Source organism: Apodemus sylvaticus, chromosome 5 (genome assembly GCF_947179515.1).
Source record: "Apodemus sylvaticus chromosome 5, mApoSyl1.1, whole genome shotgun sequence".
Taxonomy (NCBI): domain Eukaryota; kingdom Metazoa; phylum Chordata; class Mammalia; order Rodentia; family Muridae; genus Apodemus; species Apodemus sylvaticus.
The window spans coordinates 105,570,377-105,589,231 of NC_067476.1; positions in this window are offsets into that span (position 1 = coordinate 105,570,377).

The following is an 18,855-nucleotide window of genomic DNA, read 5'->3' on the forward strand; positions in this document are numbered from 1 at the left end:
CACATTTAAAGTTTATTTTTTCGGTATACAACAAAGCTCATGACCATGATTGTTGGTATTCGGTCTAAGCTCCACCCCACACTTACCTGGCAACAGTCAGGTATGCCCCGCCCCATAGAACTGGCTCACTATAAAAGGGGCTACTTGCCTCTCCTCTCCTCTCCTCTCTCTCTCTCTCTCTCTCTCTCTCTCTCTCTCTCTCTCTCTCTCTCTCTCTCTCTCTCATCTCTCTCTCATCGCACTCTCACCTCTCTACCCCTTGGGCTCTCCTCCCCTCCCCCCCTCTTCACATCATCATGGCCAGTCTCTACTCCTCCATTTATCTACTCCTACTCTCTCTCTCTCTCTCTCTCTCTCTCTCTCTCTCTCTCTCTCTCTCTCTGCCTCTCTAACTCCCATTCTCTGCCCTGGATAAACTCTATTCTATACCATGTCTGTGTGCCTGTGATCCCTCAGGGGGAAGAGGTGCCTGGGCATTGGCCTGCCTAGGCACCCCCTTCCCCCACACCGCCTCGCCACATTCCCTAACCTCCCCCCCTCTTTTTCTGATCCTTCATTGGTGCTGAAACCCGGGAACAAATCCTTCACTGATTTTCAGTATAAACAATGGAAAATAACTTGATAATCGAACCAGAGATAACATTCACTGGAAGGTCATGACAACTCTCAGTATGAAAGGAGAGGCTCTTAACCCAGGTTTTGGAAGTGGCAGAAGGCAAGAGAAGCCCATCAGCCTGGTCTGACCTGACAGCAGATGTGAAATTACCCGGAAGAGGAGTGACTAGCAGGAGGAGGGGCTGGTAGGCAGAAGGTTTAGGAGTTGAATATGTCAAAGCACATAATTGAAGGAAAAATGTTTTTGTGAAACCCATCACTATGTACAATGAGTATACATCAATAAAAAGCAAACGTTTAAGAAAGGAGCAGTCTGTTTGGGATGCTGCTGTGGGTACCACTGGGGCATGAACTACTGCTGGTGGCGATGCTGTTGCCATGTATGTAGTATGATGACCACAGAAGTTTTGAGTTTGTTACTAAAAACAGTCTCTGCTTCTAATCTTAAAGGAGTGACATAACAATACAAAATGGCCAAGCCTGGCAGGGTCATGTGACTCTGATGGAAGGTAGAATTGGGAAAGAACACTGTTGGGCTTTTGGGCTGGCCCCATTTCCTCTCTGTAGGTATAGCCTCCTACTGAGGATCACAATAGAGTATTGTCTTCAACCTGGATACAGATGTTGGGAGCTAAAAGAAGTAGGTTTCCTATGGCAGCTTCCTTTGTGGATCTCACTGTTTTGCATCACATTAGGTCCTGTAGATTGGGCAAAGACTCTGAAAGAGGACAGAAATCACTGAGAGGTTTAAGGATGCCATAGAACAGAATTAGCTAGATTTGGTGTTAAGCATGGCTCTCTTAGGCCTTGAGATGGCAGTTAGGTGTAGTTGGCCTCTTCTTCAGATCAGGAGTGGGGGAAAGGAATCCCATGGGGCTGATGTGCTTCCTAAGGGTACCTCATACCTCCCAATCCTACCCTTCTTCCCTTCCTTTATTTATCTCTAGAAACCCAAACATATGTGATCTTAAAAACAACAATATTGTATCTGATTTACTTAGATTTCATAATCACTGTGCACTTTCCTGCTTCAAATGTATCCCCAAGAGTCAATGTCTTAGATAATCAGATAGACTTACTGTCTTAGAGGGACCAAATGGATGGAATAGATCCTTTCATGTTGGCTTGGCCAGCTTGGAAAAAGATCAGCCTGAATGTGTAAGCACAAAAAAATAACCATTTTAGAAACACGGATTTGCTGCCCCCACTTACATGCACATGAAATTATGCTAGAATGCAGAATTCCTAGCTCTGTGGTGGAACTGATTCTCCTCATGCAGACTTCTCTATACAGCCTAATTGCTTGTGTATTATTACTTGAGAAAAGTTTAATTCAAAGTATTCTATATGTACATTTTTAGCTTCATGTTTCTGAAGGCTTCCCAGCAACCAGTCTTTATCCATGACCAATGGAACAAATGATAATTGACTTGACTTCTCAGAAAAAAAACAAAAACAAAAACACCAAACCTACGTTCTATTAATAGGTAGCTGTCTTGGTTCTGGTTCTTCTCATTACTGTGCCATTGCTTCTATTGGCTGGTGTTCTTATTCTATGCATGGTAAAAGACATGGCCTTCTTAAGAAAGCTGTTAGCTTTCATATCAGTTTAATATTTCCTAAGTTTAGATATTTAATAAACACTAATTACTTTGCAATTTCATTTTGAAAAACCAGAGAGAGAAGTGGATGGAGACGGATTAGCCCTTAAGCTTGCAAAATTTCTTCTATTTTCCTTTGTTTTTCTCTGGTCACAGCTCTCCTTTACTCCCCCTTATTTAAAGAATTATTTCCTTAAATGGCACATTTACATGCTTCCTTTCTTTTTATTCTGGTTTATGTAATGGGGCATGTGTATTTTAATTTATGCATAAACAGAAAGCATATTTAAATCCTACATATTGCTATCATTTTTGAGGTAGGGTCTTGCTGTATAGTCCTTGTGCAATGGTATTGGTGTTTTAATTAGTTAATTAATTCACTTTATATCTGGATCAAAGCTTCCTCTCTCCTCCCAGTTCCCTCTTCTCCCCTCCCCTCGCCCAACCTACTCCTTTCCCCTCAAAGAAGAGGAGGCCTCCCATGGATATCAATCCCCTTAGCCTATTTAGTTGCAGTAGGACTAGGCAGAACTTTTCTTATTGAGTCTAGAGAAGGCAGCCCAGTTAGGGGTAAGGGATTAGATGGCTCAGCCATTTAAGGCTAGGCTCTCAAGCAGAAATATAAGAGTTCAATTCCTTTTGTTTTTATGCGTGTTATTTTCATTGCTGGTTCCTTCTCAACCATTAGACTCAAATTATCTCCTTGGAGTATGTATTTATTTATTTATTCATTCATTTATTTCTGAAACAATCCATGCTATCTGTCTGCGTTGTCATATGTCAGTAGGGATTAAAATCAGTAGTCGTTTTATTTCTCTGTTTCTTTCATTGCTTATTTTCCACACTACAATACGACTACCATTCTTGTTAACTTTTATATGAGATGGGAGGGACCAGCCTACTGTGGGCAGTGGCATGCCTAGGCTGGTGGTCTTGGGTTCTGTAAGAAAGCAGGTTGAAGGCATAAAGCAACTGGGTGGCAGGGTCCAGGGAGGAGGAAAAGAAAGGAGTTTATTTATGTATTGTTTTTATAAAGCAAGGTTGGAGTTTAGTAAGAAAAAGTTTTAATATAAATTAAAGCCTGGGCATTAGTGTGGAGAGTGAGAGACACAGCAGAGGTCGGCCCACACCCACGTGTGGGGGCTTCTGAAGGGAGCATTGAGCCTTTATTCTCATTCTCTTCTCTCTGCAGAAGGGATGGAGAGGGTGAGACAAGAGGCCTGGGGAGGCAGTTAAGGTACAGCAATCACTAATGTGCGGACCGAGAAGAGGACACACAGAAGGGATTAAAGTCACCATAGAAAGCTGAGGACCTTGGATTACTTTTTCCTCCTCTACCAATAAGAAGTATGTGTGTTCCTGACTGGCTGACAGTTCTTTTGGGCAGATAAGGAGGTGCTCAGTAACACTAGTCTCTGCTGAGCTGAGCTTGTGAGACAGACTTTCTTCGAAGTCTAATTCTAGAGAAAGAATAGTGACACAAATGCGATGGGAGTAACCAAGACTTTTTAATCAGATGTAAGGCCCATCCCATGCGATGGAATGAATGCCCAATACTGCTGTCAAGAACATGAGACTAGATATGTCACAAGCCTAGAGAAAAACCTAATGTTATTATTCTGCTAAAGGTACATATTGCCAACTCATCTCTTACCAAAGAAGCTTTTTGCACTAGATAGGAATTAACACAGAGACCCACTATTGGGCAATGTGGAGAGAGTGGATATCTTACTATTGCTGTGAAAAAATACCATGACCACAGCAACTCTTATAAAGGAAAACATTTAATTGGAATGGCCTACAGTTTTAGAGGTTTAGTTCATTACCATCATGGTGGGGAGCATGGAGGTATGCAGGCAGATATGGTGCTATAGCAGGAGCTGAGAGTTCTACATCTGAATGGGCAGGCAGCGGGAAGAGCTTGAGCTTCTGAGATCTCAAATGCTGCCCCATAGTAGTGACACACTTCCTTCAGCAAGGCCACACCTATCCCAACAAGGCCACACCCCTAATAGTGCAACTCTCTTTGCACCAAGCATCCAAACACATGAGTCTATGAGAGGCATTCCTATTCAAACCACCACAGTGTGAGACCTTGGAACACTAAGTCCTAAATGAGATGCATTCATTAAAACCCTCCTCAGGGCTCTACCTGGAAGAGGAAGCAGGAGCCAGAGGTGATGGATGACTCCAGGGAAACAGTGTCCCAGGTACAATCACACTGATGCACACAGAGATTGTGAAAACATGCATAGGACCTACACAGTTTTAAGCCAGACAGGGTCCCAGCTCTGAGATGGGGAAATCGACATGGGCTTCTACCCCTAAACAAGAAGCTGCCTACTGTTGATACCTGCTGGCAAAGGGAAAATTAGCTTTCTCCAATGGAGTGTATCACCGGTTATATCAACTATACTGCAGGGCAGGCCCCACGCCAAGTAGTAGTTGGCCAACACAAAGTGGATTCCACGATTTTTGGGAGGGGGAGAGCTTTTTGCTTTGCTTTGCCATTTTTTGTCTTATTGGTCTTCTGTTTATTTTGATTTTCTTTGTTTTATGACTTTATTTTTTTTTATGTTTTGAGAGTGGGAGAAAGAAAATGGAGTTGGGTGGGTAGGAAAGTAGGGAGGATCTGGGAGGACTTGAGGCAGGGGAAATTTGATTAACATACTATATAAAATAATTTTTATTTTAAAAAAGTAAGAAAAACATCATAATGAATCAGAACATTAAAACAGTAAGGGCTTTGTCTTGTGTTGGACACCCATAATGCCAAGCTGCTCCCTGACAGTGGGTGGTGAACTTCACTGCAGATGGCTTGGAAACCTACCAAATAAGTGTAAGGTATAACAACTCTAACTGGGCAGAAGGAAAGGATTTGGACAGTGGCATCTATACTTATTCCATGCATTCTGTTCCTTGTGTGCTGGCACTGAGTTATTTTTCTATTTAGCCTCCAGTTTTCAGAGGGGCCCACTGAGAGGAATGACATAGGAAGGGCATAGACCCAAAGGGACAGCTGCCTATTGGGTAAGGATGTGTCAAGAAGCTGGGGTTCCCTGTTCTGTATTTTATCCAAATTTAATGTACATTGTGTAAGTTGGCATAGAATTTTGGAGCTAGGTGTAATATATGCACATTGGCATACCATTCTGAGTGTGTGCCAAGAAAAAGCTTCATTTGTAGTTTATCTCCTCGAGACTGACTGCTAATCCCTCCAGAGGTTTTCTGTCCATTATCAGAAGGACCTTTTGTGGACCTGCCTGAATCATGGACCCCATAGTTGGTAAATTCAGAAGTGTAGTTTGTGCAGCACGGAAGATCATCATATATGCTGCAATGTCTTTCTCATCCCTACATGGGTTTTGACATAAGATAAAGTATGAAGATCAGATTTGGTTACTCCTTCTAGGGATGTGGGCTGAGTATGAGAAGGTAGCAGACCCTGATACCAGTAGTACCAGAAGGCTCATAGCTGGCTCTTCTGACTTTATATCTTCCTGCCCTCCTCACAAGAGAATTGGAATGATGTCGTTTTTCATATAAATGCCAAGAAATAGACACTTGTATCTGACTGCCTAGTGAAATGATTTCCATCCATCATTATCCCTGCATAATACCATTACATTGTTAATAACAAATAGTTTTCACTAAAGGCTTGGGAATTTTAATATAGTTAAATTTTGGCCTGTGGGCATAGGTTCCTGTCCTTCCAATTCCTGGCTGAAATCTTGTTAATTCTTACAAACTAGTAGTCTGAGCTGAATAATCTAGTGGAAGGCCTTGGGACAGAAGCACAAAGTCCTGTTCACTTTCAGTAGATGGCACTCTTTTCTGCTGGCCATCTATGACTTCAGAAGGACGGTGCTCCACTTCAGTAGCAACATCCAAAAGCAAGAGATAAAGGGAAGACTGCCTTCCAGTCTATCAAAAGCCCAATTTTACCCATGTCCTAACTTATGGATGTGTTTCAAGTAATGATTAACTATGAATGTAGATTTAAAAATATCTGGCAAAGATTTCTGCAGGGCAGTTCAAGTTTCTGCATTGGCCAACTGAAGGTCTAGCTATTTCTTCAAGCATTCTAGGTAGTACAAGGGGCAATTCTATAACCTTTTAAAATTCAAAATTTGTTCCCATGTATTTTAAAACATAAGCTACAGCTTATGTCTCATAGGTTTTTCACCTTACCTTTTATAGACATAAATGTCAGTCCCACAAAGTTAGACATCAGGTTTTTAGGTGATTACATTTTACTGAGCCTTAGGAAGGATATACATAACCTTACTTACAGAATAATTCATTGCCTACAAGCTATTATCTAGTCCTGGGTTTGGATGACTCTTATTTTTACCCCAGATACATCCCCCATTTCTCTGGCACCAGGCAGGGATTCTGGGTTAGGGATAATGTCGATCCAGTAGCAAATTAATAAATAAATTAAGACTCTATATTTTGTGTCAGACTGAATATTATTAAAAGATTATTTTTGTGTTATTAATACCCTGTATTTGTTGTAGGAGAATTAGACTATGTGATAGGTAAACAGAAATAAGTAAACTAAATTCAAATGGTAGCTTTTATGTTTCCTAATTTTTCTCCTTGCTTTTTGTTCTACTTCCCTATCCTCTTCACACACACACACACACACACACACACACACACACACATTCACACACACCTCTCTGTCTTGGTGTGGTAGGAGGCAGATGGCATACTGACTATTTACATGGTCTAGGACTAGTCACAAAAATGGGACAGGGTTAGGAAAAAAATAGGTCAAGCCTTGGAGTACAGGGTACCACTGTGACTGATATTCTTCTGAAGGCTGATGGATGGATTGCAGTTGTCTTGCTCTTTGGCTTCTGATGGATTCTCCTCAATGTCAGGCTGTGACAGAAGCTCTGAGGCCGTGTAAGCTGAAGTAGATGCTGCTCCCTGGCTTCTGCACTCTACTGAGCTGGCTTGGCTGTAGTGCACAGAAGGCCCTGCTGCTGTTCTCATACCCTTCTCCACCCAGCTCTTTGGACCCGAGTGACTTCTCCTCATGCCCTTGTGATTCCATCATCTTACCAGTTTCTCCGTTTCTTGACTTTCTGCATTTCTTGCTTTTTGCCTTTTCAAATAGTCATAACATTTTTGCTATAACTTATTGCTTACCCACAGGTTAGCACATTGTTCAGCCTTCATCACAAATGTTTTTTCCCTCAGTAGATCAGGATTAGCCCAGTCATGATTACAAGTCAGTCATCAAGGCACTAATGAGACATCTATATTCTACCCGCTTGCCCAAGGCTGAGGACTCATTGAATATGAGGGGCTAGAGAGACTGTAAGCTGGAAGAGTGGATGACCACAAGTAAAGGGTGTTTTCTAGGTGCAGCAGGGCAGTGGTACTTATGAACTCACAGCATGACGGACGGCATGCTTAAGATCTTGCAAACTCAAGCCAGACAAAATCCCATTATGGAGAAGGGAAGCAGGCAATATCTGACTCCTCAGTGAGGAGCAGATAGCAATTGATAGCTGCTTGGAGAACAATTTCTTTTCTTTCATGATAAGACCCCTGGTAGGTCAACCACATTCCAGTGGAAAGGCACATATGAAAGAGTGTGTAGTCACAGTTTAGTTTGAGGGATTAAAAAGAGGGAACTACAAACTTGGTTGGGTAGGGAAAGGGTTTAATTTGGGAAGAGTGGAGGAGGATGGTATGATCAAAATACCTTGTATGAAATTCTCAAAGAATTAGTAAAAATAAAATAAAACCATCACTTTGTTGAGCTAGCTGGTTTACACATGTTGTCTAGTTTTTGTTTGTTTGTTTTTGTTTTTTTGGCTCTCAACTCTAACAAATGTTCTCATGATTTTTTTTAATCAGCCCTTCCAAATTCTCAGCCATTATATGTTGATTATTGTTTCTCCTTATTGTCTAATTTCTCTGCTCCTGGAATTCCAGTGAGATGTATTTTTAAGTTTCTCCTATTTTCTTTTTATGTCTCATTGCTTTATTTTGTATGAGCTCCTCATATTGATGTTCCCAACAGCCATTGATAATCTGTTCTTTAATCTGTGTATTAAATTTCTCATTTTAATCAGAAATTTTCATTGGTCAGTTTCAAATTTATCAGTCTCTCCTCTGCTCTCCTAGGCCCCCATCATTTCTTGTGTTTCAAAGTTTTCTTATTTTATCATTAGTAGTATTATTCAAGGTCTATTCTGTTACATGACTATAGACCCCTTCTCATAGTAACTGCTTTCCATGGTGTTGTGCTTATTTCCAGTTAGAATATATGTTTTGTGTGTGTGTGTGTGTGTGTGTGTATGTGTGTGTGTGTGTGTGCTTGCCTTAGAAAGGACTATTTCTTTGTGTCTTAGAAATCTTGTTTTGAACAGTTTTGTAGTGTTCTTTGCTGAAAGACCCAGGGGTTTCTCTTACTTTGGGGCTCATTGTCACAGCAATGCATTCAATGTATTCATTGCAGATTCCTGGAGCATATAGGGAGTAGAAATCCAGGCTCTACATGTGTATGTAGAACTGGCCAAGGCCTGAAAATTCTAGTATTAAGTCTTTTTCCCATAAAGTTGAGCTTTTTTATTGTTACTCCCCTGCCTATAAAATAGGAGTTAGGCTCTTTGCTGAGGGGAATCCCTTCAGGAACCCTAGCTTTGTGGTCCCAGTTTCTCCTCTCCCCCTTGGGTGTTGAGGGGCTAAGGTTCTTCCTCTCACTAGCTGATAAACCTTACTCTGAGTTCATCAGCTTACATAGTCAGATTCATGGTCCTTCATTTCTGTTGTGCTAGTGAACTTTCTTTTGTAATTGTTATTTGTGTGAGCTTATATACACACACCCTCAGAGAGAAAGAGAGGGAGAGAGAGAGAGAGAGAGAGAGAGAGAGAGAGAGAGAGAGAGAGAGAGAGAGAGAGAGAGAGAGAGAGAGAAGTGTTGAGGGGATTTAAATTTATTAATTATTCTTCCTATTCCAAGTCTGTCTATGACCAGGGGTACTCAAATGTCAAGTCAATAAAGTACTTGGATCAATGCCTTATTCTATTTTCTCCTTCACCTGTTTATGGTATTCAGTTGAGATATAATTGGTTCATTTGTTTTGTTGCTTTGTGTTTCAGTATTTTTATTCCCTCCTTGTGTCACTGTTGATTTCCTTTTAAAAATTTTAGCATGTAGAACATTAAAGTGCGATGTCAGAACTTTACTATCCTGTACTTGGGGCAAGTCAGTCTACCCTTGAATCCCTTCCAAGCTTTCTTTGATTTCATACTTTGTAAATAGCCTGGTCCACTGTTTTGTGTTTGATCTGTCCTACTGTTCTTTTTGTAAATGCTAAACAGATGCATGTATGCTCTTTGTTTTTTTTTTCTTCTTACGCAGAATATGCTCCTATACTTTGGGAAGTCTCTTAAAGGAAAAGCAAGAAGCAACAGGAGCACTGCTACCTCCAGTACAGAATTCTTCACGCTAAGTTGGACATGTGTACCTCTTCCAATACGTTTACAGGTAAGGTACAGCCACCTCAGCTCAGTATGAACTTTAGAGTGTTGAATTCTCCTGGGCACTTGTAACTGCAGACATAGCAGGATGCTCTTAGTCCTGGGTAAGGCGAGATGACATCATGGATAGTCTAGCTTGTTTGCATCCGGGTTCCTGAAATGTCTTTCTGGAAACGACGTCCATACTTGCTGTGTTTTCTTGAGAGAGGGAGCCTGTCTTATCCATGGGACTAACACTTTATTTTGGGTGGTAGTCATATTTACTGGAGCAGATGAGCATGAAATGCTATTTCATATTCTGATGAAAAATAAAAATCTTCCTCAATTATTTTCTCCTTCTGATTCCTCCCTACTTCTATGTACAGTTAGTTTGTACAATGCTTGTTTGCTGACTAGATAGTCAAGTCTTTGAGCAGAGGATTTAGCTAGAGAACAAACATACTAACATTGCCCTAAAGAAAAAAAAACAAAAACAAAAACCTGAACAAAACACCATGTGACCTATTTTATATTGTACTGTGACTCCCCCCCACCCCAAACAAACCAACCAACCAAACAAAAAACCAAAAAAGACCACAACCCTGCTTTATGGCTTAGGCACTTAGGCTAATCTGTGACCCCAACCTCTGGGTCTTTGGGTCCAACTATGACAATATTTTGATGCTTCTTTCTCAGGAGTCACACTTCCATGTCTTCACTCAGGAACCCCATCTTCCTCAGAGCTTTTCCAGTCATTTTTTGGGGTCTATCTCAGGTATGCTCAGGTTCAGGGCAGTTTTAGCTTGATTGTTCCAGTTCCTTGCAGTGGATACCTACATCATTGCTTTCTTCTTTTGTCTCAGTTGGTCACCAGCATACAAGTCCCTGTCTCCTTTATACAAACAGAAGAGAACATGAGCTAGGCTTGCCAATAAAGCAGTGTACCAGTTGGGCAAAGGGTGAAATTGAAATGCCAATTTGGGCTAATTCTATGTTAATTTACTATTATAGTGTTGGAAATCAGAGCATTTTAGCAATTACTAGCTTTGAATTGGAGAAAGATAGCATTGAGGCCTATATGAAACATGGTCAAGTCTGTTTTATTCCATGAAATGGTGACAGTGTCATGCTGGATCTGTGATTCCAAATTAGCTGAGTTCCTTTGGTGCTCACTACTTCCCCCAATAAACAGGAAAGTCAAGTTGTAACAAGAAAAGCCCCGGCCTTTTTACTCTGGAATGAGGTTTAAGAAGATAACTAGAGTCCTTTCTCACTGTGTGGGACTCTTCAGTCCCTAGAGGACAATAGTCATAATCTAAAATCTATTACATGTAATTTCAACATCGTTTAGCACAGCTGTCAATCTGCCAAGACAGAGCCCACAAACTGAGCTTCCATGGAGACCAAATCATCTTCCTTCTACACATGTCATCTGCACAGTGGGCTGGAGGTCACTTGGAAGAGAACACAGGGGAATTTTGCTTTATGCTCTTTTGTTCCCAGCAACTTACTGTCTCATAGAGAAAAAAATGCATCCAATTTGCAGACACATCAGCATAAGCTCCTCCAGCAAGTGCAAATATTTACTTAGATGAGGGAAACAAAATAATGTCTGAAGCAGAGCTTTTATTTTCTGCTAGACTTTGATGTTATTTTTTTTTATTTGAAGTCCAAGGAGAATAATAAATTGAATTCTTTTGTAGAAGTGAGGCGCAGCAAATGCTGATAAAAATCCAAGCTCAGTTTGTAAGTTAGTCAGGGGGAGAACACTGCCTTTCACATGCGTGTGGGTGAGCTATGTGTTGTTTCCTCAGCACCATCTTTAAAAATGCTTTTTCAGGGAGTGGTGGGGAGGGAAATACATTGAGTATGAACGAGTGAGTGGCTGATTGACAGAGTTCATGGATGGTACTTTTGAAATGGGAGCAGTCTGATCTCGGAGTTACAGACCCATCCACAGATGTCACACAAGATCTCAGCTGTCAATATACCATCTTATCTTATTACTGTTGTCTTTTTTTTTTTTTAGCTTTTCCCAGTCATTGTTCTTCAAATAGACTGACAAAATGATAGCATGCTTAAACATATTAAACTTCTTTTTCTTGTAGGCATAATTAAAGATGGATGTTGCGTGTCCAAGTGAACACACTTGATAAAATTATATTTTTGAGTTGGTCTTGGCACATGGGTCTTACAGGTTGGGCACACCTCTCAGTGAACAAAGGCAACAGAGAAAATAAAAATGTTCCTCTTTAAAGTAAAGTGACACAATGCCAGGAGGAAAGCAGTTCAGGACATTGAATCAGAATATTTTAAATGAGGAGGGATAAAACAACCAAAAGTCTTGGGATTTTCAGGGTTAAACCTTAGGACGCTCAAGATTCTTAGGCACAATACATAGACTCCCTGGCATGCAGAAACACTCAAATAGTTACTTTGGTAGTTAGGAGAAAGCCTGGGTTTACTGTGAGCACGTTGGAGTTCAGACTTGCCTGAGCATGCCTGGTTAGGATGGACTTTAAGATCTTGATGTTTTTGGAGTTCATTTGCTGTTTGTACTGTTTGTAGATTTGAAGAATGGCACGGGATAAAGAAGCAAGTTGGCTGGACTGGGCTGGAGCTGAAGAAATGGTCTTTACGGTTGAGCTGTAGACTGAAGGAGATAGTATGTATGTTCTGTGCTTAAATGTGACCTTGGGGGAAACATCTTTGCATTTCTCTTTGATCTATGGTGGGGCTCTAGTATAGACAGAGGGAGAGAAATGTGCCATTTAGGCATCTGGAGGCTTTGGCTTGGTAATATTAGGAGCAAAGAATGTGACACTCTCAAGGGCCAATGCGATAGAAAAATCAAGTGTTTATCATAGCTGTACTCAGATGGCAAGGCTTTGGAAAATTCTAGTTATATAACCTGATGCTTTTTCTAACAATGGTTATAATCCTAGGATTAGTGTGGCTTATTCTCTAACAGTGTTTATAAAAATCAGGGCTGATAAAATGTATCCTAAGGTGAGCGATTATGTCAGGCCTTTCTTGAGTCCTGCCTCCTGTTCTGGTTCTGTTGGCCTGACTTTCTCATGTAGTTGCTGTGGCAACCAGCTGTGCTCAGCTGTCACTTGCCCTGCCCTATTTCAACTGTACTTTCCAATACTTGCTATTTGTTCTGTGGCATCTCCACCGGCTTCTCATGGGGTACTCAAAGGAACACTCTTGCTCAATCAGCTACATATCTAAAAAATGTACAGGGAAAAATCCCACAACCTTTGACCAGAGGCTAATGTAGTAAGTATACGGATTAATTCTCCCATCATCTGCTACACGGGATATCTTAAGTAATATCTATAGAGAATTTCTTCAGAGTGACCCCAATGAGAGGGAACCCCAGTGACTCAAGAAGGAATTGGCTTGATGACGGCTTATTTCTGTTTTTTTAATTTTACTTTCTGTTCCTCATCATTATTCCTACTTCTATAAGCCCTTGTCTCTGGTTCCACTTTGGGGGCTATCCATGCTAGATGGGCTAGAAATCAGTCAGCTCTACTTGTACTACAGAGTCCTTTATTTTCCTATCAATGGGCAAAAAAGTTGGGGTAAGTAGGTGAGAAAGGATGCTCAATGCCCTGTTGATATCAAAAGTCTATAATTAATAAGCTCAGAGAATATTTATACAATCAGCTACTTTGATCCAGGGCCTGCTTTTATTCAGAGATTTCCAAGGCAGATCCCTGCCACTTGTGAGCTCACAAGCCATCTGGGGGAGGCAAAGGCATACATATCTCACAAAGTACAAGGAACCAGCGAGGGTTGTCGTGCTTTAAGTGTGCAGAGAAAAGAACGGTTAATTCTTTCTGGGAGTAGAAAGCCTCCACAGAGGGGAAAGCTTTTGAGTTGGACCTTGAGAGATGAAAAGGCTATTGAAGACAGTGAATTGGAGAGTTGGGGAAGCTTAAAAAGGGTCTGCCTGAAATGGAATTGGGGTGTGCTTTAGTGTTCTTCCTGCTTGAAGGCTAGAGGCCTGCGGCCCTAATTCCTCTTTCTTTTCTTCCCCTAAATAGTTTCTGATTGCTCTCTCACAACCTGTCTTCTCAGAGGTATCTGTTCTGCCTTTTCTCTTTGGATGTTTTACGAGCTTCCCTTGTGCAGGAGAGGGTCAGCGTGCAGTGCTCTGCGCTGCCCATGCTGGCTCTGGAGGCCTTATTACTGAATGCTGAATGTTAGGAAGACTCTTACTGAAGAACAGCCTCCATTCCCTCAAGAAGTACTTTATTCTAGTGAAGTTTTCAATGCCTGACTGCTTAGTGCATGATTCACAAAGTCACTGGAAGAAACCTTCAGGGGCAAGGCCCTAGAAGATTAAGAGTGTGAGTGGTGGTTTGAATATGCTTGGCCCACGGGAAGTGGTACTATTAGGAGGTATGGCCTTATTAAAGGAGGTGTGGTCTTGTTAGAGGAAGTGTGTCACTATGAAAGTGGGGCATTGAGGTCTTATACATATGCTCTAGTCTGGCCAGTGTGACATAGTCTCCTCCTGTTTGCCTTCGGATCAAGATGTGAAACTCTTGGTTCCTCCAGCACCAAGTCTGCCTCCATGTTGTCATGCCTCCCATTATGATCATAAAGGGCTGAACCTCTGAAGATTCAAGCTAGTCCCAATTGAATGTTATCCTTTATAAGAATTGCCTGGCTATGGTGCCTATCCATAGCAATGGGAACCCTAACTAAGACAGTGTGTATTTTTTGGGGGGGGCACATTTGTGGTTTCACATCTCTTGATTTTATCTTTGCTGCTAATCATGTCTTAGGTTCTCATATCACTGAAGAGGTGGTGAATAGAGTTGTCTTTGATTTTTAAAAAATAAGTACCAGGTATGGGGACCTGGAATAATGATACAGTCAGCACCATGTTGGAAGAGCAGACCACACTGTCATTCATAGATTTTTTGGCTTCTTCATGGTTTACTGCTCAGTCTCACTGACATTCAGATAACAAGATTTGAGTCTGGATTTCCCAGCCAGTGAAACAGGAAAGTCCCACAGGTCAAACTGGAGTTTAATGACTAGAGCTGCCTCTGCTCAGTCAGTCATACTCCTTTGCAAAGACAGGTCTTGATTGTAGCTCGGTAGCCAAGGCAGATGATGAAATGGGTATGATGCCTGTCTGTGCTATCTCTAGACTGTTGCATCCCTCCATGCTGTGCATGCACCCTCCTCTGTGTACAAAGATAGCTGTCCAGCATATGTATGTCTGTGGACGTTAATATGGTTTTATTATTGTAAAATGATATGACTTGATGGGATTTATTTTTAGAAGGGACTATTTGTTCAAGAGTGAGTGATGAGAACCAGTGAGGCTAGCATAGTGTACTTTAGAGCTTCTGTCACTGGAGCTCACAGAGGGTAACCAGGGATAATGTTTACTCAAGGAATAGTCTGCCTGAGGCAAACCTGCAGGTAGATGTCCAGGGAAATACTGATGTTGCTTCCTCAATCACATTTTCTGGAGGGTGTTCAATGGTCAAAGCTCACCACAGCCAGAGAGCACACAAGCCATGCTCCTAATAACATACACTTTAGCCTCTAGTTAGAGAGCAGGTTAGAGAGAGGATGAGTAGGGATGATTAGCAGAGACATACACCACTTGCTGAAAACATATCTTCGCATACTCGTGAAATGTCTGTTTCTGTAATCTGCCACTGCTGTCCATTTCCTCTGTTAGTCTATAGTGAGTGACTCAGGTAAAACTGTTCACCGTCCTGCCATTTGTGGAATAAAGTGAGGTCTAACAAATACCCTCGAGAAATAATCCATTGCTAGAATTTCCACCAAGCTTAGACTTAGCATCAAGCCTTTCTTAATATAATGGTCCAGTAAGCAACCTCTAATTGATTGAAGATGTCCACACTTCAAATTTTCCATCTTTTGACTACTCAGAAAAATCTGTGGAGTAAATGCAATACAATTACAGTACAATAGTGGAGTAAAATTGAATACAATTAAAATAATATTAAAATATCTTTATTTGTAATATGTGTTTTTTATTTATTCATTTCTTTGAGATTGTGCTCATCATGTAGCTTAGAGCAGACTCAAATTTACTATGTAGGTTTGATCTCATCATTCTTCCATTTCGTTTCCAGGTGCTGGTTCCTAGAACAATTAAATGAGAATCACTGTGGTTTGGGTCTAAGTGCCCAATGAGTTTTAATGTGAGCCCTTGAAGTGATAATCTCCCATTTTGAAATTGAAACATCTGTAGGGAGGCTCCTTAAGGCAAAAAGGACAACTCAAAATAGCTTCAGGAAGTCCCTGAAACTGAACAGATTCACTAGGTCCTTCCCTCCTAAGAGTAGGTAGTAAAGACTGCTAAGAGTCACTCTCAGACAAAACTACCTGCAAAAGAAGACTGGGAGACCTGAATGAAGCAGAGAACAGACAAGTAGCTCAAGTCAAATGAGCTACCTGGCAAGTATACTATCCGACTTGTTAAGCTTTCTGTAGGCTGTGTGCCCCAGGTTTCCAGCATCGTGATCTGTTGTTACCTATGCTGGTGTAGGCTTTGGTGATACATCTATCTTTGAGTCATTGCTGTTCTTTTAAGTGATCTTTCACCTATATTCTTGTAAGTAACTCCAATAAAACTCATTGGTTCACCAAGCTGGACTTTGGTGCTATTTGTATTTTGGTTTGTTGAGGGGTCCCTGTTTAAGGTAAGTAGGAGTGTGTGTGTGTGTGTGTGTGTGTGTGTGTGTGTGGTCTCCTCATGAAAAGTTCATCACACCTTACCAGCGTCATAGAGAACAGCATCTTTCTGTAGAATGAGAGAGAGAGAGAGACAGAGAGAGAGAGAGAGAGAGAGAGAGAGAGAGAGAGAGAGAGGAACAGGGAAGGTCTTCTGGAGGTAACAGATGAGCTATTTGGAGAGGAGAGTTAATACTCTCTTGTGGATGGAATTGCATGTCAGCATATCTGGACCATGGAGCTGATGAGGTCCTGCAGGAGGTGATTCTATGAGAAGCAGCCATGTACAGGCACATCAAGCCTGAGGACTGGGGTAATAGCATGTAAGTATCTTCATATAGAGACTGTCATTTTCTGGAAGGGATGGATGAAGTTCAATATACTGTGAAAGCAAAAACTTGCTTGGTGGTTCATTGCAACCTACTGAACCTTTGAAAGATTCCTTCTTATGCCCCTGGAGGTCAAAGATTAAGATGACACATACCCCACTGTCAAGAGAAATAGCCTGGTCAGATGATCTAAGGGACTTAAGCCAAATGAACTACCTGGAAAGGACACCCTCTAACCTGTTAAGTTGCTACAGGCTGTGCAGTGAGCTCTAGGTTCCTAACTTTTCTGATCTGTCACCCATGGTGGCATGGGCTTTGTTGATGCAGCTGTCTTTCAATCATTTTTGACCTTAGAGATGATCTAAGAAACTAGCATGTGCAGTTCAATGAATGCATAAGAGAGCTTTTGCTTCCTTGGTGGGCTATGCTGTAAGGGAGGCTTCAGAGTACATGCAGAAAGACCTGGTACTAGTGCTAGGTAGCTGTGAAAGGGGAGCAGAGGCTCAGAACAGATAGTAGTCCTAGAAAGAAGGAAGGTGGTAGTGGGGCTGGGCCACATGATCTACCACACATGAACAGGATCTGGATAGGTAGCTTCAGTTAGAATATTTAGTCCTCAGAAATATGTTTGCTCTTTAGAGAGGTGTGAACTTAGACAGGAGTTTACAACATTTCTCATTTCTAAGACTTTTTCCAATGTAATCACTGCTATCAGTGCCCCTCCTATACTTTGAACATTTATAGGGATTTAAGTTGTGAAGATAGTAATAAGTTAGAGCAAATTCCAGTGTCTGCGAATCAGCAATTCTGTTTTGGTGAAAGCTAGATTGAGACAAACCTTCCATCAGTACCTATGGACACTGCACATGGAACCCAGCTTAGTCTGAGTTCTTCTGTGGCACTTTAGGGAAGATTCCAATCAATGGAAATCAAGGATTGAGTCTGTGAATTGTGAGCTGGGTATGGGAGCATTAGCTTGTCGTTCCAGTATTTGGAAGGTTGAGGAAGGTGAGTATGAAGTTCAAGGCTAGACTGATCTACACAGTGAGTTTGAGGGCAGCCTCGGCTGCATAGCAAGATCTTGCTTTGGTTGGTTTGTTTGCTTGTTGTTGAAAGCTAAATTCTTTCTCTTTGTAAGGATCAAGGGAAATCAGGCGTTCTTTCTGCTCTAGAACCATCATGGCAGCCTCTGTGACTATAGTTTGTGGCCAATCTGGATGTGCTTGGTGCTGAAGTTCAGCTAAGAGAGATTCCTTGGCTGTTCTCTGTGCTTGTGCATTTCTGAAGGAATTCTGTGTATATACCGGGTGCTGTGCCAAATGATGTGAGTTGTGGGGAGCACCCAGACAGAGCTGGGAGGCACTGGAAGATATGAGCTCTGGGTTTTCAACTTAAGATATTTTATGTCCACTGCACAGCTCCTTCTGAGCAACCAGGACTGGCAGCATGTTGTCAGGCAGACACTGGGATTAGCTTCTATTTATTTGTGTTGTATTAATTCACTTCATGAACTTAGCTCTCTCAGCCTATTTTGGAGGGTTTTTCTGATTTTCTTGGACAGCACAGAGACTGCTAATAATGGTGGAAGCAATGGCCACTAGGAACACACTTGGGAAAGGCTAAAGAGGTTTAGGTGGGTTTATTCTGGTTGATTGTCAGGGCTTGCAAGAGCAGAAACCAGTTCTTGGATGGTATCAAGGAGAACTTTGGTGACTGGGTATCTATCTTGATGAATTTTGCTAAAATGTTGATGGATTGGGAATTGCAATTGGAAAAGAAATACTAGTCCCAGTTCCTTGTGTTGAGACTTTATCTGTGTGTTGTTCCACACTATGCAGCCATGTAGCTTTCTTTGAGCAGTATAGTCATTATTTATGTTCATTACTTGCTTGGATTTGTTCGTTTTTATTACAATTTCCTTATTTATAAGAGCAGAGTGCTTCACAGTTCTAGGGTTCTGGGGCAGAGCCCTCCTGGGGTCCCCCAGGGTATCCTATAGGTACCACAGGGAGATAGAGTGATAAGGGCTCCTGATGTAGTTATTTATTAATTCACTTTTACATTTTAGCATTCTGTGTTAAATCACA